The 25,972-nt window shown below is 41.0% G+C and overlaps 1 pseudogene; it reads left to right on the top strand.

The window, feature by feature from the left end:
- The window catches only part of LOC132819980 (sodium- and chloride-dependent neutral and basic amino acid transporter B(0+)-like), a 151,629-nt pseudogene that overhangs the window by 108,402 nt on the left and 17,255 nt on the right, over positions 1-25,972 (top strand).

Below are 25,972 nucleotides of genomic sequence, written 5' to 3'. Positions count from 1 at the left end.
GGAAAATAAAGTTGATGGCTTATTTTCAACTTTCTAAGTTCAGACTGGAGAGAAGCTACATCAGTCAACCATGGCTGCCTTATTTCAAAACACTGTCTCCCTCTTTCTCTCTCAAATTACATTAAACATATTCTAGTTGGAAATACATTGCAATTGAATTCAAGAGAACAATTTTATTTCAAATAAACAGTATTGTTTCTAAGCTCTTTTCCTTTGTTCAATTTTAAGGTGTTGGAGTCACCATGGTCCTTCTGATCATAATTGCCAACATTTCCTATGCCTGCATTATTGGTTACAGTCTGTACTACCTGTTTGCTTCCTTCCAATCACCCCTACCATGGGCAGACTGCTTCAGTTGGTGGGGAGCAGATGAAACATGCAGCAGGACTCCCAAAGGTACAGTGTTCACTTTGACTGGGGACATTCCGTGACTGTTCATATTTTATTCTGTTGATCTGTCATAAGAAAAGTAGCCAATGCTTTCGATAACCAACTTCATTGTGATTGTACAGCAGAGAGACTTGGACAGGATCCAGCTCCAAGGATCATGTCACTGAGTCACTGAAGTGAAAGATTGTCAATAATAATTGCTTACAGGCAAAAGAGATGCTTCAAAGAAAATCATCTCTCCTTTAGTATTGTCACTGTTGGTCATTCTCAGCTGCTTTACTCTACCTGGATTGTAGATGTAGGGAAGCTAAGGTAGTTTCAACCTTTTATTATCAGTACCTACATTACTACTGTCTGGTACAGAGTTCAGTTTTTCTCTTTGTTTTCATCTCAGGCTCATCTCCCTCAAAATCTTCATTCAATGTCATCAGTAACACAATGAATGATTTACATTCACTCCTTGACCTTTAGGATTAGGGGTCATGAGATTGGATGCTGGATTTTGAGCCTGAAAGGAAATTTGAAGATCAGGACCAGGATGCAGATTTCAAACGTTATTGGTTTTACAAATGGGAGTGAGAGTAGCAACAAGTTTCAGAACAACATGTGTGTTAAACAGAGATAGGTGGAGGGACAGATAATGTTGAGGAGGTAGGGAGGCTGCAGAAAGACTTGGAGAGTAGATGAAGAAGTGGCAGATGGAACACTGTGGCAAGTGTGGAATTATGCACTTTGGTTGGAAAAGTAGAGCGCAGAATATTTTCTAAATGGAGCAAGTCTTCGGATATCAGAAGCACAAAGGAATTTCAGAGTCCTAGTTCAGGATTTTCTTGATGTGAATATGCAGGTTCAGTTGGGTGCTGGGAAGGCAAATGCAATTTTAGAATTTATTCTAAAAGGCTTAAAATGCAAGAGCAGGAATATACTGTTGTGATCGTAAAGTATCTGTTCAGATGACTTTTGGCAAATTGCAAGCAGTTTTGGGCTCTGCTTCTAAGGAAGGATGTGCTGGCATTGGAGGAGGAGGAGGCTTACAAGAATGATCATGGGGATGAATGGCTTGTCATAGGAGGAGCAGTTAGGGACTTCGGGTTTCTGCTTGATGGGATTCAGAAGGATGAGAGGGATCTTATTGAAACTTGCAAAATACTGAAAGGCCTATATAGAGTCTGATAGGACCCGAGACACAGCCTTAGCGTGATGGTACGAAGCCTCAGAGCTGAGATGAAGGGTGTATCTGTGGGACTCATTTCTGCAGAAGACAATGGAGGCCAAGTCATTGAATATATTTAAGACAGAAAGATAGGTTCTTGATTAGTCAGGGGATCATAGGTTATGGGGAGATGGCAGGAGAATGGGGTTGAGAAACATATCAGCTATGATTGAATGGTGGAATAGACTTGATAGGTTGAAAGGCATAATGATCTTCCTATCTCTTATAGCCTTATGATCTTATTTTATTTCAAAAATGTTTAAGTTGTTTCCCTCTGAGTCAAGGAAACCAATGTGTGACCTGCAACTGGTGTCAATTTTAAGTACCAATAGCCAATGACTTACAACAGTGTTTGCCCTTATTCAATACATTGGGAGGTGCTCTTCTAGTCAGCCGACTATGTACATATTCTTGCTGCATTTTGCCTCTTAAGGGAAGGTGTGAGTCTTGGAAAACAAGAAATTCATGATTTAAATAATACCTTTTAATTTCCATATATCTGCATTTTGGACTCACATTCCTGTCTGTGACCCTGTGCATGGGTCCAGAAAGTTACTCTCAATCTTTTTTTTATTATAAAACATAATTCACAAGTTTTGAAGCCTGGAAAGTGATCGTACTGGAGTTAGGGAATCAGAAGTAATTAATTATCAGGATTAATATTCATTTTCTGATCCATTAATGAAAGCTTATCACATGGCTTTTGACAGTGGTAATGCCCCAACCTCAGACCCACAAGGTTCATTTCTAACCTCCCCCCAGAGGTGTGTCATAAAAATCTGAACAAATTGATCAAGGGATGTGGGCACCACTGTCTATGCCAATGTTCATTGTTTATCCCAAATGCCCTTAGTAATGTGGTGGTGAACCACTGCAATCTATAATAATGGTATAGCATAGATATGTATATTGTAAATATTGAGTGTTGGAACTTGTTCATAAGATGTGGATATGAAAATATAGTCATGAACATACCTAAAAAATGTGTCAATATAATATCTGAGTTAATGTGTGAGGGATTGAGACCAGGGAGTTTGAGACTTAAGCTTATAGACCAGACTGAGTAAGGAGGCTGGGGTATCGTCTTTGAGGGATGGGATGTCTGAAAGCTCAGTGATTGGCTGGTCTTTCCTGAGTGAGTCTGAATACATTAACTATCACATGGCTAGCACAGACCAAGTGGATCTGAAGGGACACATTTCGCTCCCATGTAGAAAGTTCTTTACTCATTTGTCTCTTCTGTTTGTGCTCCGCAATGCTGACATTTCTGTCAGCTTCAAACATGGTGTATGAGACACTTTTCTTAAAATCCCTAAATGATGCTGTCATTAGTGTGAACTAATGACGTGGAATACAAGGAGGGAGCTCAGTACATGTACCCAGCGTGTACAGTCTGGATAGAATGAAGGGCCAATTAAAACCATTCACAACCAATGGTGACTCAATGGAAATTTTTATCCACACAGCAAGAAGTTAGGATTGCATATGTATTGCCTGAGAGTGTGGTGGAGGTTACTTTTATTCAAGACATTCAAATGGGAGATCGATCATTGTTTGAAAAGGAAGGAGTTCAGAGCTACTGAGTGGAGGAACTAGGTGAAACTCTAATTTGGATTTTCACAACAGTTTGCATCATCTCATTCTGTGCTATATTAATTTAGTGATTCTCTGTGCTGTTGCAGACTGGTGCTCAACAAAAACATTGTGTCTCAGTCCCTGTGTGATTTCTTTCACATGCAGGATATGCTATTGAGTGTCATAGGATGCATCTTCATGAAATGGGAACCTTCACTGTTGATGTACCTATTTGTGTGTTAAGGGAGCTTTTGGGCCACTTGCATCTACCACTAGTACCAAACACTTTATGGAAGCCAGTAATTGAACAATGCAATTTTCTTCTATGTCATTGGATACCTCTATTGGGCACCCACTGAAAATCTACCCTCCTAGGAAACAACAGACCAGATAGAGTGAACCCACATATTGTGCCGCTTCCCCACCCTCACCCTTCAACACATACATAAGAATGCCAATGGCAGCCAGCATACCCATTTAAGACATCTCTTAGGGAGTCAATTTACGTCTGGCAAGAAAGGCCGTCCTCAAACCATCCTACCCTGGATTCAATGAGTGGACACTGGGAAGAAGAGAGGCTCTTCATTTTATATGTTCCTACCTCAGTCTATGACTCTGATTCCACCTTATGTAATGGATGAGGTTGGGTTGGGTTGCCCAGAGACCCTGATTGTACCACTAGAAATGGCAGCATTGTTCAACAAGGAGCAGTAAAGTTCTAAAACACATTCAACATTTTCTAGATCCATTTTGCAATCTTACTCTGGACGATGGATATTTTGAAGTCATTAATACAACATGGCTGCAGACGTATAATAACACTTGCCTAATTGGATCAGAAATCTCCATTCCTCACCAGGGTCCAAGTGAGCAATACTGGGAGTAAGTACATTGTTGTTTAGTATGACAGACTTTGATTAATGCTGACAAAAGAAACATTAAATCAAAACTTCCTGTCTTCCATTCATTCTGAAAATTTGCAAGAAATACTAAAGTGAAGGGAAAATAACAGGAACAAAAAAAACCCAGAAATTGTTGGAGAAACTCAGCAGGTTTGGTAGCATCTGCAGAGAGAAAGCAGAGTTAATGTTTTGGGTCCAGCAATCTTTCTTCAGAACTGGACCTGAATCATTGACTTTGCTTTCTCCCCATAGATGCTGCCAGACCTGCTGAGTTTCTCCAGAAATGTTTGCTTTTGTTTCAGATTTCCAACATTTGTTTTATGTTAGTGGAAAATAACAGATGCTGAATGAGAGGTGCATTCCGATTGGTTGACAAGTGAACTCTGATTGGTTGAGTTGTTACACTGAGGGATGTGCCCATTAGAGCTATTTGACATTTACCTGGCAGATTTTGTTTAAATTTAAACCAGGAGGTTGATAGATTGGCCAGAGCATTGCCCGAGTTAATGGCTGTCATCTATTCTGTTCATTTGAATCGGGGCAGAGCTCATACACAGTTTTTCTGTCTACAAAGACGATCCCTGTGTATTAATATACAAAGTTTCCAGTGCATGCAAGTGTGCTACACTGGAAAATCATAATTGTAGCTTTATCCTAAATTTAATGCAAGTGTAATTACATAGAACATAGGAAAGTACAGCATAGAACAGGCCATTTGGCCTACCATGTTGTGCCAAGGTTTAATCCTAATGTAAAATAAAATAACCGAACCTACGCACCCCTCAACTCACTGTTATCCATGTATATGTCCAGCAGTCACTTAAATGTCCCTAATGACTCTGCTTCCACTACCACAACTGGCAATGCATTCCATGCATTCACAACTCTCTGCGTCATGAACCTACCTCTGACGTCTCCTTTATACCTTCCTCCTAAAATCTTAAAACTATGACCCCTTGTGCCAGTCAATCTTGCTCTGGGGAAATCTCTCTGGCTGTTGACTCTATCCATGCCTCTCATGAGGGATATGGCCTCCTCTATATTGGGGTGACAGGCCACCTACTTGCGGAACGTTTTAGAGAACACCTCTGGGACACCTGGACCAACCAACCCAACAACCCTGTGGCTCAACACTTCAACTCCCCCTCCCACTCCACTAAGGACATGCAGGTCCTTGGACTCCTGCATCGCCAGACCATAGCAACACGGCGGCTGGAGGAAGAGCGCCTCATCTTCCGCCTAGAAACCCTCCAACCACAAGGGATGAACTCAGATTTCTCCAGTTTCCTCATTTCCCCTCCCCCCACCTTGTCTCAGTCCCAACACTCGAACTCAGTACCACCTTCCTAACCTGCAATCTTCTTCCTGACCTCTCCGCCCCCCCCCCCCCCCCGGCTTATCACCCTCACCTTATCACCTTCACCTTAACCTCCTTCCACCTATCGCATTTCCAACACCCCTTCCCCAAGTCCCTCCTTCCTACCTTTTATCTTAGCCAGCTTGGCACAATGTCCTCATTCTTGAAGAAGGGCTCATGCTCGAAACGTCGAATCTCCTGCTCCTTGGATGCTGCCTGTTTGCTGCGCTTTTCCAGCAACACATTTTCAGCTCTGATCTCCAGCATCTGCAGTCCTCACTTTGTCCATGCCTCTCATTACCTTGTATACCTCAATCAGGTCACCTCTCTTCCTCCTAATCTCCAGCAAGAAAAATCCGAGCTTAGTCAACCTCTCTTTGTAAGACAAGCAGCATCTTGGTAAACCTTCTTTGCACCCTCTCCAAAGCCTCTGTATCTTTCCTATAATAGGGCGACCAGAACTGGACACAATATTCCAAGTGTGGTCTCACCAAGGACTTATAGAACTGCAACAAAACCTCGCGGCTCTTAAACTCGATCCCCCTGTTAATGAAAGCTAAAACACCACATGCTTTCTTAACAACCTTATCCACTTGGGTGGCAACTTTGAGGGATCTATACACTTGAACACTAAGATCCCTATGTTCCTCCACACTGCCAAGAATCCTGTCTTTAATCCTATATTCAGCATTCAAGTTCAACCTTCCCCTTCTAAAATGCATCACTTCGCATTTAACCAGATTGACCTCCATCTACCATTTCTCAGCCCAGCTCTGCATCCTGTCTATGAGGTGCTGCAACCTACAGTAACCCTCGATACTATCATCAGCACTTCCAACCTTTGTGTCATTTGCAAATTTACTAACCCACCCCTCAACTTCTTCATCCAAATCATTTATAAAATTTACGAAGAACAGAGGTCCAAGAACAGAGCTCTGTGGGACCCCACTCAACATTGACCTCCAGGCAGAATACTTTCCATCTACAACCATTCTCTGCCTTCTGTCAGCCAGCCAATTCTGAATCCAGACAACCAAATCTCCCTGTAACCCATACCTCCTAACTTTATGAATGAATCTACCATAGGGAACCTTATCAAATGCCTTGCTGAAGTCCATATACACCACACCCACTTCTCGACCTTCATCGACCTGTTTCGTCACCTCCTCAAAGGACTCAATAAGATTTGTGAGGCATAACCTGCCCTTCACAAAGCCATGTTGACTGCCTTTAATCACACTATGCTTTTCAAAATAGTCATAAATCCTACCCCTCAGAATTCTTTCCAAAACCTTGCTGACCACAGATGTAAGACTGACTGGTCTGTAATTGCCAGGGATTTCCCTATTCAATCTGCCATGTTTTATCGCCCACTCTTTTACTCTGCCTGTATCCCTCCAGTCTCTGTGTGTCATCCTCACCATTTGCCTTCCCATCTATTTTCATATCATCCACAAACTTGGCGATAGTCCATTCATTTTCCTCATCAAAGTCATTAATATATTGTAAATAATTGTGGCCCCAGCACTACAGCACTCCATTAGTTATAGGCCATCCTGAAAATGCCCCCATTATCGCAAATCTGTCTTCTATTAGTTAGTCATTCCTCTGCCTGTGCTATTATCCTTCCTCCAACACCGCAGGTTCTTATTAACGAACCAAGTGCATAGTATTGAATGTGTTTTCAAACTCCTCCTCCACAAATGGTGGGATTGTCCTGTGAGAAAGTGAGCACTGCAGATGTTGGAGATCACAGCTGAAAAATGTGTTGTTGGAAAAGCACAGCAGGTTAGTCAGCATCAAAGGAGCAGGAAAATCGATGTTTCGTGCATAAGCCCTTCTTCAGGAATCAGATTCCTGAAGAAGGGCTTATGCCCGAAACATCGATTCGCCTGCTCCTTGGATGCTGCCTGACCTGCTGCGCTTTTCCAGCAACACATTTTTCAGGATTGTCCAGTGAGGAATTTTGTGTGTCTGAATGAGATAATCTTTCATTCTTCTAAACTCTAGATCCTAAAACTACCTCTCTGTTTTAGGAGCAACCGTTTTACACAGCTCGCATTTGCCAAGATTTCTGCAAATCTGCCTCAACTTGAAAATAAACAGCATTTTTCCCCAAACCCAAAAGACTTCAGAATCTTCGATCTGAGAGACAAATGTACGGCTCTGTTTATTTTGTTCCCTTGTAATTATTTGAACACTCAGGATTATCCAGTAAACATAGTTCAGTTTTAGAATCTCAATTAATATTAAACACTGTATTGTGAATTTGTATTTGCAGGCTGGCTTGGTACAGTTAGCATGTTTTTCATGGGAACAGTTGAGTGAATTATTGATACGATCCATCAGTCTTTGGGATATATAACATTGAAACATGGCATCACACCAGCACTAAAATTAATATACCACATTATTTATTTGTTCTAAGCAAAACATCTTGTTGGTTTAATATCAGCATCATGTTCGTAACAAAAATAGTAACAATGTGAAACAGTTGACTTCAACTCTTGATCAAACATTGGAGATACCTTGCCCTTTCAGACCTGAGGACGACTGGGCACTTCCAGGCCTGCCTTAGGGCCTGTGATGTCTGGTTGGAACATACATTGAGGGATTATCTGATCAGTGGCCATTACCTGCAGGGTGCTTGAGAAGTGCCCTACTTCAACATTACATTTACATGGCCAATAAATTTACAAGGTTGCTGATCATGCCCATTTTGCAGTATATGAAAACATAGGAATCTCAACATGTGTACTGACTTCTGAAGGTAGATCTTTGGTATATAGGAGTAGAGAACCCCTGGCTGATTTCCCAACTAGAACTCTAGCTTAGGAGATTAATTTGACTGTTCCATTTCAAGTGTAAATTTGAGCATAAGATGGAGCCCATTAAGGCATGCCACGAATTTTTTCATGCAGTTGCAGATTCAAATATAGCAAACGCACCCACATTCTGTTTGAATAAGATGTAGAAAGAGAAAAACATAAAGGACATCAAACTTCAGTAACCATTCTCTCATTTAAAAGTAGGACTTATTCTGTAACAACTGAATATTTTTAAAAGCCCTGTATATTGCACTAAATACTCAGATGCATTGAGCACATAGTATCTATGTGTAATAAACAGTACCCTTATGAAAAATATTTTCTCTTTTTTTAACTCAGTCAAGCAGTTTTACACCGTACAAGTTCATTGGATGAGACTGGGGAGATAGTCTGGCATTTAGCCCTCTGTCTGCTTCTAGCCTGGCTGATGGTTGGGACAGCATTTTTGAAAGGAATCAAATCTTCAGGAAAGGTAAATGACTGGTGATGAAGACAGTTACAACTACTAACAAAATACAGATTCCCTGTAAGAATAAAACTAGAATTTATTGACTGTTGTGAAGTGCATAGTTTATATCCTTGGTGATGTTAACAGTTCCTGCAAGGTATAGAGAACAGAAAATGAACTAGTGTGCAGTAATCCTTTGTAGCTTCCACAGAGCATGGTTACCCTTTGAAGGGATACAGGCTTGAAGAGGAGCAGATATGACACCTCATGCTGCTCAATCACCTGCCAAGTGTTCAGCCACAAACTGTGTGGGCCCTGCTCTGAACAACACAACAATCAGAGAAATGACGAGGCTGAAATAAGTGTGAAAAAAAGTGTGAAGAACAGTCACAAATTGTAATATCCACAACTGAAATTGAACATAATTAATTTCTAGCACCAGCAATGCCCCCAAATTCCTGAATGTGTCCCTCATTCTAAGGGTTTCAGTCACTGACACAGGGACTGGAGGAAATTCCAATTGCTGCGGAAGGCTGGGCAGGACTGGGGGAAGGGACTGAGCAGATTAGGGTCAGGGTTTTATTTACCATTTGTCTGGACTATTAGAGTAGGAAAGAATCATGAAATATGAAGTGTTGAATATATTCATGAAGTTCTCATCAATTCTCCTGAATACATCTGTCATTTCCCTGAATGTGATTAATTATAAAACTAAAAATAATATTGTAGAATTTAAACTTATTTCCAACATGTAGCTCAGTGTTAAATATCCCCATCATGTAGCCAACTGTCTTCTGATTCACTCTTTGTTTATATTCCTATCAGTTTACAATCAGCTGGATCCAATAAAGTAAATGTTGTACCACTAATACAGGAAAATCTTCCAATTTATTCTCCATTCTCAGGTTGTTTATTTCACTCCAATTATCCCGTATGTGGTTCTGACGATACTCCTGATCCGAGGGGTTACCCTGGAGGGAGCCTCTAAAGGAATTGAATTCTACATCGGAAGCCAGTCAGACTTCTCCAAACTGGCTGATGCTCAGGTAAGCTCAACAACAGAATCAATTGAATTTCAAAAATCACTTTTTTTTATTTAACTGTTCCTTCTTTTATTTTGTCTGATTGAGGTATTAAAATTTAGAATTGAAATGTACCTTTCAGTCTTTTGTTTGTATTTGGAAAGATCATTTTGCACATTCTGCGAAAAGCTAGCTGTGACTTTGTGATGAATTCTAATGAGTTAGTTTATTGTTGTAATCATCTTGGTATGAGCAGGAGGGAATCAATGCTAAGGGCTAGGATGATGAGATTAGATACAACTGGATGAGATCGGCAGTGGGATGCAAAGGATTGTTTATTCTCAGTGCCTCTTTCTTTCTGAAATCATGGATTGATTCAGTAATCAGATTTTCAGTTACAATCACTTATGAGACTATGTCATCAATATTTGTTCAATATACATTGGTGGGATATGGGCATTGCTGGCTGGCCAGCATTCATTGCCCATCTCTACTTGCCCTTGAGAACGGCAAAGCTGTGATAGTCCATTTGACATCGCCTGACCTGTTTAATGTCAATGATATTTGGAGTTTATCGAGAAGTGGGAGATGGCATTGTCACAATATCATCTGTACCTGAGATGTGACTACAGAGAGAAAGCAACTGAGCATCTGCTTAACCAAGTAAATTGTTTGATTGCAAAATTAACAGCACATGAACTGTGATAGTGAAGGAAATGTAACTCTCAATGAGTGAACTTAGAGTAGTTCAGAAATAAAATGCAAAATTTTATGCCCTTCCAAATGACAATTTGGGAGCAATGGGACATGAAATTGGGTGGGAAAGCATTAGTTTGTAGCTTCTTGTCATTCATCTATCGTGGTGGCATGAGATTCATGGATGGATTTTGATGCTCTGCCATTACTTATGGTGGTTGATAGATTGGCCAGAGCATTGCCCGAGTTAATGGCTGTCATCTATTCTGTTCATTTGAATCGGGGCAGATCTCATACACAGTTTTTCTGTCTACAAAGATGATCCCTGTGTATTAATATACAAAGTTTCCAGTGCATGCAAGTGTGCTACATTGGAAAATCATAATTGTAGTTTTATCCTAAATTTAATGCAAGTGTAATTACATAGAACATAGGAAAGTACAGCATAGAACAGGCCATTTGGCCTACCATGTTGTGCCAAGGTTTAATCCTAATGTAAAATAAAATAACCGAACCTACGCACCCCTCAACTCACTGTTATCCATGTATATGTCCAGCAGTCACTTAAATGTCCCTAATGACTCTGCTTCCACTACCACAACTGGCAATGCATTCCATGCATTCATAACTCTCTGCGTAATGAACCTACCTCTGACGTCTCCTTTATACCTTCCTTCTAAAATCTTAAAACTATGACCCCTTGTGCCAGTCAATCTTGCTCTGGGGAAATCTCTCTGGCTGTTGACTCTATCCATGCCTCTCATGAGGGATATGGCCTCCTCTATATTGGGGTGACAGGCCACCTACTTGCGGAACGTTTCAGAGAACACCTCTGGGACACCCGGACCAACCAACCCAACCACCCTGTGACTCAACACTTCAACTCCCCTCCCACTCCACTAAGGACATGCAGGTCCTTGGACTCCTGCATAGCCAGACCATAGCAACACGGCGGCTGGAGGAAGAGCGCCTCATCTTCCGCCTAGGAACCCTCCAACCACAAGGGATGAACTCAGATTTCTCCACTTTCCTCATTTCCCCTCCCCCCCACCTTGTCTCAGTCCCAACCCTCAAACTCAGCACCACCTTCCTAACCTGCAATCTTCTTCCTGACCTCTCCGCCCCCACCCCCCCTCCGGCCTATCACCCTCACCTTATCAGCTTCACCTTAACCTCCTTCCACCTATCGCATTTCCAACACCCCTCCCCCAAGTCCCTCCTTCCTACCTTTTATCTTAGCCAGCTTGGCACACTGTCCTCATTCTTGAAGAAGGGCTCATGCTCGAAACGTCGAATCTCCTGCTCCTTGGATGCTGCCTATTTGCTGTGCTTTTCCAGCAACACATTTTCAGCTCTGATCTCCAGCATCTGCAGTCCTCACTTTCTCCATGCCTCTCATTACCTTGTATACCTCAATCAGGTCACCTCTCTTCCTCCTAATCTCCAGCGACAAAAATCCGAGCTTAGTCAACCTCTCTTTGTAAGACAAGCAGCATCTTGGTAAACCTTCTTTGCACCCTCTCCAAAGCCTCTGTATCTTTCCTATAATAGGGCGACCAGAACTGGACACAATATTCCAAGTGTGGTCTCACCAAGGACTTATAGAACTGCAACAAAACCTCGCGGCTCTTAAACTCGATCCCCCTGTTAATGAAAGCTAAAACACCACATGCTTTCTTAACAACCTTATCCACTTGGGTGGCAACTTTGAGGGATCTATACACTTGAACACTAAGATCCCTATGTTCCTCCACACTGCCAAGAATCCTGTCTTTAATCCTATATTCAGCATTCAAGTTCAACCTTCCCCTTCTAAAATGCATCACTTTGCATTTATCCAGATTGAACGCCATCTACCATTTCTCAGCCCAGCTCTGCATCCTAGCTCTGAGGTGCTGCAACCTACAGTAACCCTCGATACTATCAACAGCACTTCCAACCTTTGTGTCATTTGCAAATTTACTAACCCACCCCTCAACCTCTTCATCCAGATCATTTATAAAATTTACGAAGAACAGAGGTCCAAGAACAGAGCTCTGTGGGACCCCACTCAACATTGACCTCCAGGCAGAATACTTTCCATCTCCAACCATTCTCTGCCTTCTATCAGCCAGCCAATTCTGAATCCAGACAACCAAATCTCCCTGTACCCCATACCTCCTAACTTTATGAATGAATCTACCATCGGGAACCTTATCAAATGCCTTGCTGAAGTCCATATACACCACACCCATTTCTCGACCTTCATCGACCTGTTTCGTCACCTCCTCAAAGAACTCAATATGGACGGCACGGTGGCACAGTGGTTAGCACTGCTGCCTCACAGCGCCTGAGACCTGGGTTCAATTCCCGACGCAGGCGACAGACTGTGTGGAGTTTGCACGTTCTCCCCGTGTCTGCGTGGGTTTCCTCCGGGTGCTCCGGTTTCCTCCCACAGTCCAAAGATGTGCGGGTCAGGTGAATTGGCCATGCTAAATTGCCCGTAGTGTTAGGTAAGGGGTAATGTAGGGGTATGGGTGGGTTGCATTTCAGCGGGTCGGTGTGGACTTGTTGGGCCAAAGGGCCTGTTTCCACACTGTAAGTAATCAAAAATTTGTGAGGCATAACCTGCCCTTCACAAAGCCATGTTGACTGCCTTTAATCACACTATGCTTTTCCAAATAGTCATAAATCCTACCCCTCAGAATTCTTTCCAAAACCTTGCTGACCACAGATGTAAGACTGACTGGTCTGTAATTGCCAGGGATTTCCCTATTCAATCTGCCATGTTTTATTGCCCACTCTTTTACTCTGCCTGTATCCCTCCAGTCTCTGTGTGTCATCCTCACCACTTGCCTTCCCATCTATTTTCATATCATCCACAAACTTGGCGATAGTCCATTCACTTTCCTCATCAAAGTCATTAATATATTGTAAATAATTGTGGCCCCAGCACTACAGCACTCCATTAGTTATAGGCCATCCTGAAAATGCCCCCATTATCGCAAATCTGTCTTCTATTAGTTAGTCATTCCTCTGCCTGTGCTAATATCCTTCCTCCAACACCACAGGTTCTTATTAATGAGCCAAGTGCATAGTATTGAATGTGTTTTCAAACTCCTCCTCCACAAATGGTGGGATTGTCCTGTGAGAAAGTGAGCACTGCAGATGTTGGAGATCAGAGCTGAAAAATGTGTTGCTGGAAAAGCGCAGCAGGTCAGTCAGCATCAAAGGAGCAGGAAAATCGACGTTTCGGGCATAAGCCCTTCTTCAGGAATCAGATTCCTGAAGAAGGGCTTATGCCCGAAACGTCGATTCTCCTGCTCTTTGGATGCTGCCTGACCTGCTGCGCTTTTCCAGCAACACATTTTTCAGGATTGTCCAGTGAGGAATTTTGTGTATCTGAATGAGATAATCTTTTATTCTTCTAAACTCTAGATCCTAAAACTACCTCTCTGTTTTAGGAGCAACCGTTTTACACAGCTAGCATTTACCAAGATTTCTGCAAATCTGCCTCAACTTGAAAATAAACAGCATTTTTCCCCAAACCCAAAAGACTTCAGAATCTTCGATCTGAGAGACAAATGTACGGCTCTGTTTATTTTGTTCCCTTGTAATTATTTGAACGCTCAGGATTATCCAGTAAACATAGTTCAGTTTTAGAATCTCATCTAATATTAAACACTGTATTGTGAATTTGTATTTGCAGGCTGGCTTGGTACAGTTAGAATGTTTTTCTTGGGAACAATTGAGTGAATTATTGATATGATCCATCAGTCTTTGGGATATATAACATTGAAACGTGGCATCATACCAGCACTAAAATTAATATACCACATTATTTATTTGCTCTAAGCAAAACATCTTGTTGGTTTAATATCAGCATCATGTTCGTAACAAAAATAGTAACAATGTGAAACAGTTGACTTCAACTCTTGATCAAACATTGGAGATACCTTGCCCTTTCAGACCTGAGGACGACTGGGCACTTCCAGGCCTGCCTTAGGGCCTGTGATGTCTGGTTGGAACATACATTGAGGGATTATCTGATCAGTGGCCATTACCTGCAGGGTGCTTGAGAAGTGCCCTACTTCAACATTACATTTACATGGCCAATAAATTTACAAGGTTGCTGATCATGCCCATTTTGCAGTATATGAAAACATAGGAATCTCAACATGTGTACTGACTTCTGAAGGTAGATCTTTGGTATATAGGAGTAGAGAACCCCTGGCTGATTTCCCAACTAGAACTCTAGCTTAGGAGATTAATTTGACTGTTCCATTTCAAGTGTAAATTTGAGCATAAGATGGAGCCCATTAAGGCATGCCACGAATTTTTTCATGCAGTTGCAGATTCAAATATAGCAAACGCACCCACATTCTGTTTGAATAAGATGTAGAAAGAGAAAAACATAAAGGACATCAAACTTCAGTAACCATTCTCTCATTTAAAAGTAGGACTTATTCTGTAACAACTGAATATTTTTAAAAGCCCTGTATATTGCACTAAATACTCAGATGCATTGAGCACATAGTATCTATGTGTAATAAACAGTACCCTTATGAAAAATATTTTCTCTTTTTTTAACTCAGTCAAGCAGTTTTACACCGTACAAGTTCATTGGATGAGACTGGGGAGATAGTCTGGCATTTAGCCCTCTGTCTGCTTCTAGCCTGGCTGATGGTTGGGACAGCATTTTTGAAAGGAATCAAATCTTCAGGAAAGGTAAATGACTGGTGATGAAGACAGTTACAACTACTGACAAAATACAGATTCCCTGTAAGAATAAAACTAGAATTTATTGACTGTTGTGAAGTGCATAGTTTATATCCTTGGTGATGTTAACAGTTCCTGCAAGGTATAGAGAACAGAAAATGAACTAGTGTGCAGTAATCCTTTGTAGCTTCCACAGAGCATGGTTACCCTTTGAAGGGATACAGGCTTGAAGAGGAGCAGATATGACACCTCATGCTGCTCAATCACCTGCCAAGTGTTCAGCCACAAACTGTGTGGGTCCTGCCCTGAACAACACAACAATCAGAGAAATGACGAGGCTGAAATAAGTGTGAAAAAGAAGTGTGAAGAACAGTCACAAATTGTAATATCCACAACTGAAATTGAACATAACTAATTTCTAGCCCCAGCAATGCCCCCAAATTCCTGAATGTGTCCCTCATTCTAAGGGTTTCAGTCACTGACACAGGGACTCTGGGGGAAATTCCAATTGCTGCGGAAGGCTGGGCAGGACTGGGGGAAGGGACTGAGCAGATTAGGGTCAGGGTTTTATTTACCATTTGTCTGGACTATTAGAATAGTAAAGAATCATGAAATATGAAGTGTTAAATATATTCATGAAGTTCTCATCAATTCTCCTGAATACATCTGTCATTTCCCTGAATGTGATTAATTATAAAACTAAAAATAATATTGTAGAATTTAAACTTATTTCCAACATGTAGCTCAGTGTTAAATATCCCCATCATGTAGCCAACTGTCTTCTGATTCACTCTTTGTTTATATTCCTATCAGTTTACAATCAGCTGGATCCAATAAAGTAAATGTTGTACCACTAATACAGGAAAATCTTCCAATTTATTCTCCATTCTCAGGTTGTTTATTTCACTGCAATTATCCCGTATGTGGTTCTGACGATACTCCTGATCCGAGGGGTTACCCTGGAGGGAGCCTCTAAAGGAATTGAATTCTACATCGGAAGCCAGTCAGACTTCTCCAAACTGGCTGATGCTCAGGTAAGCTCAACAACAGAATCAATTGAATTTCAAAAATCACTTTTTTTTATTTAACTGTTCCTTCTTTTATTTTGTCTGATTGAGGTATTAAAATTTAGAATTGAAATGTACCTTTCAGTCTTTTGTTTGTATTTGGAAAGATCATTTTGCACATGCTGCGAAAAGCTAGCTGTGACTTTGTGATGAATTCTAATGAGTTAGTTTATTGTTGTAATCATCTTGGTATGAGCAGGAGGGAATCAATGCTCAGGGCTAGGATGATGAGATTAGATACAACTGGATGAGATCGGCAGTGGGATACAAAGGATTGTTTATTCTCAGTGCCTCTTTCTTTCTGAAATCATGGATTGATTCAGTAATCAGATTTTCAGTTAAAATCACTTATGAGATTATGTCATCAATATTTGTTCAATATACATTGGTGGGATATGAGCATTGCTGGCTGGCCAGCATTCATTGCCCATCTCTACTTGCCCTTGAGAACGGCAAAGCTGTGGTAGTCCATTTGACATCGCCTGACCTGTTTAATGTCAATGATATTTGGAGTTTATCGAGAAGTGGGAGATGGCATTGTCACAATATCATCTGTACCTGAGATGTGACTACAGAGAGAAAGCAACTGAGCATCTGCTTAACCAAGTAAATTGTTTGATTGCAAAATTAACAGCACATGAACTGTGATAGTGAAGGAAATGTAACTCTCAATGAGTGAACTTAGAGTAGTTCAGAAATAAAATGCAGAATTTTATGCCCTTCCAAATGACAATTTGGGAGCAATGGGACATGAAATTGGGTGGGAAAGCATTAGTTTATAGCTTCTTGTCACTCATCTATCATGGTGGCAGAAGATTCATGGTTGGATTTTGATGCTTTGCCATTAATTATGGTGTTTAAGTGGCCAATGAATGGCCATTGAAACATCTCCTCCCTGGTTCAGCACCTACTTGTGGAGACCAGGGGACAATCATGAGGGTTCAGTTCCCGACTCAGGCGACTGACTGTGTGGAGTTTGCACGTTCTCCCTGTGTCTGCGTGGGTTTCCTCCGGGTGCTCCGGTTTTCTCCCACAGTCCAAAGATGTGCGGGTCAGGTGAATTGGCCATGCTAAATTGCCCGTAGTGTTAGTTAAGGGGTAAATGTAGGGGTATGGGTGGGTTGCGCTTCGGCGGGTCGGTGTGGACTTGTTGGGCCGAAGGGCCTGTTTCCACACTGTAAGTAATCTAATCTAAAACAGAAGTGAAATCAAAATCCTGTTGAATCCCTATCGGGCTTCCAAAAAGGCGGAATTCATCTAAAGGCATCAACACTTTTTTGAAGGACTCTACTTCATGTAGATGGGAGGACTGGGGGGAGCTGCTGAGAGCTAAGATCCTGCCTTTCAGTTGATCTTCTCCCCCTTCCCCCCAAACCCTTCTTCCACATCAACAATAATAATGTGACTCTACGCACGTAATAGGTAATTTCACACTGAGCCAAGTTTGTAAATGTCAGGCGATACCATTTTTATAACAGCAGAGTGGTGCATGTCAGAGATATTTCTCTGAACCTCTGAGTGCAGTCAGAAATTGCTGTGGAATTTACACATAAATAACAAGGAGCATCTGGAGCCTCACCATTTAAGTATAAGATGGTTCGTTCCAAATGTGCACTCAGTTTGACATTCATACCTATTTTAAATCTAATTTAAATCATTTTTGTGATCCAAATTAACCCCAATGTATGCAGTTTACATTTTGCTTAACAGACTGCAGTGCAGAAAATAGCAATGTCTTTGCAGAAGATCAGATTTTTGGTCCAGTGGGGTTTTATTTCTGCTATGAGTCAATTTTGGAGGGAAAATCTTAAAGTTGGCAGCAAGTAGTCAAAGGAAAATCAAATGATGGCCCTCCTATTAAGTGAGATGATGTTGATCAGAGCTAGTTTAATTCAGTCAGATCACATTGAGCTGCTGGACTAACTCACACTATGCTTCTTGTGGTCAATGTAGTTTTTCAGTTGAATGAGTTCAAGTGAAATCGTTCAGCACTGATGAATTCTCCCTTCTATTTATCAGGTCTGGAAAGATGCTGCAACACAAATTTTCTACTCGACATCAGTGGGTTGGGGCAGTTTAATCACATTGTCATCCGACAACAAATTCCACAACAACTGTTACCAAGATACCATCATTGTCTGTGTTGTTAATTGTGCTACGAGTGTGTTTTCGGGATTTATCATCTTCTCCACTCTTGGACACATGGCTCATGTGCAAAACAAGCCCGTTTCAGAGGTTGCACAGTCAGGTAAATACAAAGTTAACCATACTATTCTGCTGCAGGATGGCACATATGTGTCATTTGTTAGACATCGATGGGGTACTAGAGGACACCTGGGCCTGAGTGTAATTTGCCCAAAAGAGCATTGAGTCAATGGGATTAATGGAATGAGAAAGGAACAGAAAAATAATTGAGAATGATAGTAACAGGGCAACAGGCAAACATAAGACAGGTGCTCAGAGAATTCAGTAACAGAAAGATCAACTTTTCCTACATTATTGGAATTGGTGCACAATGAAGTTCTCATGGAATGATTGTGTTTATTAGTGGCTTCTATTTCCGGATTTATTTTGATGTTAAATAAAAGTTGGGTTGATAGCTAGGGAATGGTAGAACAATTATTGCGTGGCAGTGATTAGATTACTGAACAACCTGAGTATCTGTCCAGGGACAACCATGCCAACCACCACCACCTGCCTCCTCCTATTCATTCTCCCAGGATAACTCTGCCATCCTGGAAGCAAGATTTGAGAGATTCAGCAAACCTCTAGTGATTTTGAGATGTACTCCATTTGAACTTGATTTGACACCTTCAGGAAGCCAGTGGTTTGATCCACCATGTTCCTGTTGATAGCAAGTGTTCCATTGTACACCAGCTTGAGTGGCAAGGAAGAACCACCAGCAAGGACAGGTCTGGATATTCCAGTTGTTCTGAACTCCTTGTCACTGCCCCCTTGTTTGACTGAGGCTGGAGGAGTGCATTATCTCCCACTCATCCACTACTCCATTGATAATAGCATGCATGTAAATGTTTTATCCAGTAACCACCATGGGCAATGATATAACTTAGCTAGAATGGGTTTTAACTTAGAAGATCTATCAACCAGGTTTCTCTGAGAATCCAAGATGGCGGCAACCCAGCAAGTCTGAGTCTACAGTGCTCCTCCCAAGACTTGGGCAAAGAGGGTCGCCCACCCCCACCACACTCACCAAATCATTTAAAATAGTTTTTACTTAATGTAATTAGTTGTTTAGTATTGAATTTAAACAATTTCATCTCCAGTAAAAATGACTAAAGGGGAGCCTGCAGCTCTCAGCAAGCAGGAACCCCTCCCCAACCCTCTCCAGCTGCAGAAGAGGCGTCCGCAAGCGCCCCGAGGGGCTTACTTTTGGTGGCGAGCCTCGTGGGAGTAATATCCAAACTTGATGCGAAGATTGACGCTTTTATAGAAGAATCCTGAAGCCGATGGGACTCACTCTCGGCCGCGCTGCAAAAGCAAGACATCAAGGAAATCGAGCGCTGAGTCGGAGGGGCGGAGCTAAAGGCCGCGACCTCCGAAACTACAGCACAATCGGCCGTGAATCAGGTCCGGATTCTCGAACAGCGAGTCTGGACCTTAGAGAATCACATTGACGACCTTGAAAATTGAGGCTGTAGAAAAAATATTCATTTGCTGGGCCTTCCCGAACGGGAAGAGGAAGGCCAGCTTACAGTGTTCCTTGAACAGTGGCTTCCACAGCTTTTAAATCTGGAGGCTGGATCAGGCCAGGTAAGGGTGGAATGGGACTACTGGGTTGCAATACGCGGATCCGGCTCAAACCAGCGTCCCCGCCCGGTCCTGTTCTGGTTGCAGAGTTATAAGTAGAGGCAGAAACTTTTAGAAGCCTCCAGAAATCTTGGAAAAGATCTCCAAGCCATGATCGAAAAAGGATCCAAGATCATGTTATTCCAGGACTTTTCCCCAGCTCTGGTCTGAAAGATGAAGGTGTTTGATGAGGCGAAGAAGTGTTTAAGGGACTTAAGTATTCAGTACTCCTTGCGATACCCAGCGACGCTACGCTTTAACCATGAAGGGTCAATGTATAACTTCGGATTGCTGGAAAAGACCAAGGAATTTTTGGACTCTCTTAGATAAATTGTAAGAGATAATTGATGTTGGTTTGCTTTCCCCCAACTCCGGTTTACATCCCACCCTCCCTTTTTTTTAATATATTAATCATTTTTTTACCTTACTGTTTAATATTATCTTGGGGGTGGGGAGAGGGATTTATTTATTTGTTCTCTACTTAACGATTTTCTCCACCTCCTTGTTTTTTTTATTTTATATATATATAGGCTGGGGGGTCTAGTTAATGTTGGTGCGGGGAGGTGGTTACCTTATACTATTTTACCTCTGTCTCTAGGAGCGGGGTTGTTTTCCCTTGTTATTTTGTATTATTATATTTAATTATTACTTGTTGAGGTTGTAATTTCATAGTTATATATGTTTATACATGGTATTAACATTACCAAATATATCCAGGTGTTGGTGTAGGTTGGATGGGGGGGGCGGAGTAGGGTGCTCACTGTTAACTCTAGTTCTGTAGTATATTTGAATTTTCTTCATCCTATTGAGGAGCGCCTGGGTCAAGGGTGGGGCACTGGTTTGGAGGGGATACAATAGACTTTTGGAAAGGAAGTGATACCCCCTGGGAACAAGGGGGAAAATCTCCATTTAAATACGTTTTATATATTTTTTATTTCAAAATAGTTTTTTTATTTTACTGTTGTGAGTGTATTAGAGAGCCTTTATTTTTGTGAATTTTATATGCTTTATGCTCGGGATGTTCTGGATAGGGTTTCCCCTCCCGAGGGATCTCGGATTTGCCTGGACGATTATGGTTGATCAGTCAGTTAAATGGTGCACCTGGAATGTCAAGGGGAGTAATTCACCAGTCAAAAGGAAGAAAATATTATCAAACCTCAAGAAAGAAAGGGTTGATATAGCTCTCCTACAGGAGACACACTTATTGGATAAAGAACACTTGAAATTACGACAGGGTGGATTTGATCAGGCCTTTTTTTCTTCTTTTAGCTCAAAACGCAGGGGAGTTGTTATTCTTATTCGGAAGAATTTCCCTTTCAAAATCCTAAATCAGATAAAAGACGAATCTGGACGATATATTCTGATTAAAGCCATTATAAATGGAGAGAAATATGAGATTTTAAATTTGTATTGCCCCCGGCACTTCCTTTTAAATTTATAATGGAAGCCTTCTCAAAGTTGATGGCTCTCGGTGCCCGTCATACAATTATAGCGGGAGACTTTAATTGTATTATGGATCCGGAAATAGATAGGATTCCCAAGAGTACTGCAGGAGTATCTCCCAGATCTAGACAATTGGTGGACTTGAACAAAGAGTTAGGACTAGTAAATATATGGAGATGCCTTCATCCACAGGGCAGAAATTTTTCTTTTTACTCCAATCCACAAAATGCCATACCAGAATTGATCTGTTTTTTGCCCCTCGATTTTTTAAAATTCCAAATCATCCTGTAAAATAGACAGTATTACAATTTCTGATCACGCTGCTGTATATATGGAAATCAAGGCGAGGAACAATGAGACATCACCCTGGCATTGGCGTATGGACCCCTTCCTGATGAAAGACAGTAAATTTGTAAAGTACTTCTCTCAAGAATTTAAAACTTTTTTAGAAATTAATTTAGGTATGGCTAGCAACCAATCAATGATGTGGGAGACCATCAAAGCTTACGCACGAGGTTTGATGATCTCATACTCAGCGACCCAGAAAAAATTAAAGGGAGAACAACAGCGTCTGCTCGAAGCTCGCTTAAAAGCAGCTGAAACAGCATACGCTGACAGACCTTCTATTATCAAATTGCAAAGGATTATGGCCCTTAGGACAGCTTTAAACACCACGCTTACCCAAACGGCTAAGAGGGAAATATTATTTGCAAAACAAAGGTCATATGAATTTGGTAAATACTTAGCATTTCTTGCAAAGAAAAAGAAGGCCCCTCAAATATCACGTCTATCAAGGAAAGTACTGGTATTTTTACTCATGATCGTAAAAGGATTAACGCAATCTTTAGAAAATTTTATTCTGATTTATATAAATCGCAGGATTGTGAAGACAGGACTTGGAGGATGCAATCATTTTTAAAAAACTTGACCTTTCTGGACCTAACTCAGGAACAGATATCGGTCTTGAATGTTCCCCTAACAATCCAAGAAATACTTGACACAATCAGGCAACTTCAGAGCAGTAAGGCACCTGGCCCAGTTGGCTTTCAAGCTGAATTCTATAAAGAATTTACAGGAATATTGGCTGGTCCACTTATGGACATGTATACCTACTCATACAGTCAGGGCTGTCTCCCGCCTTCACTGAAAGAGGCAAATATCTCTTATCCTTAAAAAAGGAAAGGACCCAGAAGATTGTGCATCATACAGATCAATATCCTTGCTAAATGTAGATTTTATAATCCTCTCTAAAACGTTAGCATTGAGGCTAGAAAGGGTATTGCCACATATCATAAAGGAGGATCAGACGGGGTTTATTAAGGGCTGTAGATCATCCAATAATGTTAGAAGGGTTTTGAATGTGATTCAAGCCTGCCATCAGGGAAAGATACCAGGAATAGTAGTCTCATTAGATGCGGAAAAGGCATTCGACAGGGTTGAATGGTCATATTTGTTTTACACATTGGAAAGCTTTGGCGTTGGAAAGGTGTTTACCAAATGGGTCTCAATACTGTATAGTGATCCCAAAGCAGTTGTGATTACCAATGGATTAGGCTCGGATAACTTCAGTATGGATAGGGGCTGCCGTCAGGGATGTCCTCTCTCGCCATTGCTATTTACGCTAATAATTGAGCCACTAGCAGAAGCTATACAGGCCGACCCTAATATAACGACCCCAAGGATTGATACAGGTAAACATAAAATTACCCTTTATGCAGATGATGTTCTATTCCTCAGTAATCCTTTGATGTCCGTGCCTCGCTTAATCCAGGTTTAGTGTATTTTCAGGCTATAAAATTAATTTCTCGAAATCGGAGGCTATGCCAATGGGTGGCCTTGCTAGTATATCCCACTTATTGGACGGATCCCACTTTCCCTTTCGGTGGTCCCTGGAGGGTTTTTTATAATTAGGCATTTTTATTACCTCAGCATTTGGTCAGTTATACAAGGCGAACTTTGTGCATTTACTGGAAAGGATAAGGCAGGACCTCCAGCGATGGGGAGACCTTCCAATTTCCTGGCTAGTAGAATAGCACTAATTAAAATGAATGTCCTGCCCCGTCTCTTATACCCTATGAGAATGCTTCTGGTGATGCTGCTGAGGCTGGCACTACGTAAATCATAAGGCTGGTTGGGTTTCTTTATTTGGAATCATAGACAGCCCCTCATTAAGCTGAAGAAGCTACAGCTTCCACAGGCAAGGAGAGGATTGGATTTCCCAGATTTTAGGAAATATCAGTTAAGTTCCCTATTAAGTTACATAGCTGATTGGGTCTTGTCTGACCCGCAATCAATGTGGCTGGACATCGAGGCTTCTCAAGTAAAATGCCCACTTATTAACCTTTTATTTTCAGACAAGAGGAAAATCATTACGGATCACTGTAAAAACCCCATAATACTGAACACAATTAAAGCTTGGAATATAATGCGGCAAAATGAGGGCAACTCACATAAAACATCCCCCTATGCTCCGATAGTGGGAGCATGGGGATTTCAACTGGGGTTTACAGATGCCACTTTCAAACTCTGGAGATCCAGGAGTATCTCTTGTTTAGGGGATCTATTTAAAGAAGGGATCCTGATGTCTTTTGAACAGCTGCGTCAGAAATTCGGATTACCTAATGGAGACCTCTTTCGATACTTCCAAATTCGAGATTACATACAGAAGAAGACTACGTTATTAGATAGTCTTTATAAATCAGATAGAGAATGTAGAATGCTATGGCCAATGGGGGTATCTTCCATCAGTACTATTTATCATTTACTACATGGTGAAGTATTGGGAGATATAGACAATCTGCTTAAAATATGGGATCAGGATTTGGGACTAGAAATCTCTATAGAAACATGGAATGACATTTGGGAAAATGCCAGAAGAATCACCATCTGCAACAGAACTCAGGCTATTCAGCTGAAGATACTTCATAGGGCCCATATAGCACCGGATCGATTGGCAAAATTTAAGGCAGGAACATCTCCAATGTGTCCCAAATGTAAAATAGAGGTGGGCACTTTTGTACATTGCCTATGGACCTGTCATAAGATCCATAGATATTGGACTAAAGTAGCAACTGCTCTGACAGAAATCTGAGGAACGGAAATTAGAGTGGACCCTGTATCTCTCTTTTTGGGCTTTTCGAACTTACCCTCCCTGGATATGCACGGGAAGAGATTATTTTCTATTCTCTCTTTCTATGCAAGGAAAAATATTTTGGTAAACTGGGTGGCTGAGGGCCCCCCTGGACTTTCAATTTGGCACAGATTAGTTATGGAATGTATTCCCCTTGATTTCCTTACAAATATGGTGCACCAAAAGACCAAATTATTCCATAAAATATGGCAGTCCTTCTTGAATTATATAAATACATATATTTCGACTGTCCTAACAAGGGCTTTTATTTAATTGAAATGGCGAACCTGGCTGGTCCGAGGCCCCTTGGGAGAGGAATCCCACACGAATACGGGTTTTGTTACATATGATGCTAATACATTCCCAGCATGTATCTCACTACCCAATTTCTGTGTTATCCGTTGGGTTTTTGTTTGTCTTAATTTAATAATGTAAGAGACTTAATTCTGCACTCTGGTTAGTTGGAGGTTAGATTAGTAGTTAGTTCAGTTTTTTTTGTCGGTTTTTTTTGTTAAATTTTGATTATTTATTTAAGATTTAATTGTATATCAATGTTTATGCTTGGGTTTTTTTTATTTTGTAAACTTGTAAAAATGTTAAATTTTCAATAAAAATACCTATAAAAAAATAAGTTTCTTTAAAATTATTGATTCCCATTGAAAGTAGGCACTATTCAACAAATGTACAGAACTGATTTAACATAGTTTGAGATATGAAATTACAGACCTTTGACATATCCAGTTCACAATTAAGATGTCACAATCTCACCATTCTGAATTACTGATATCATGCCCATACATTCATTCTTATATTCAGGGTGTGCCACATGGTATGTTCCAGAAGTAATTGGAATGTCTCAGCTGAGACTTTTTGAATTTGCCTCAACATCAGTGACTATACAGAATTAAATGTAGCAGTGTGTTGATTGTATGCAGGACTAATATTATCATTTGTTTTGTATCCATTGTTCAGGGTTTGCTTTGGACTTTATTGCCTACCCAGAGGCCCTTGCACAGTTGCCATGGGCAACTTTATGGTCCATTTTATTTTTCTTCATGCTGCTCACTTTGGGACTTGATACACTGTTTGCAACTTTTGGTAAGAATGACATCTTTTAAGTTCAACAATAATGTTACTTAATTTAACCAATCTCTTTCTACTTCTATAAAAGGAACTTATCTAAGCTATAATGTTTAGAGCTACTGCTGATGATTGTAATGCATGAGAAAACAATGTTACTCTATAGTCAAATTCTCCACAATGTCTTAATGAAACCTCAGCTTGGTTGAATGAAGTGTGTTCCAAGTTGTAGGAAAGAAATATTCAGGTCATTGTTACCTAACATCTGGAAGATTTACAGTGGAATTCATGTTTTTTAAAAATCTGCATTCATGTT

Source organism: Hemiscyllium ocellatum, chromosome 11 (assembly GCF_020745735.1).
Source record: "Hemiscyllium ocellatum isolate sHemOce1 chromosome 11, sHemOce1.pat.X.cur, whole genome shotgun sequence".
Lineage (NCBI taxonomy): Eukaryota > Metazoa > Chordata > Chondrichthyes > Orectolobiformes > Hemiscylliidae > Hemiscyllium > Hemiscyllium ocellatum.
The sequence above is the reverse complement of the archived record's forward strand: the minus strand, read 5'-3'. Positions and strand labels throughout refer to the sequence as shown.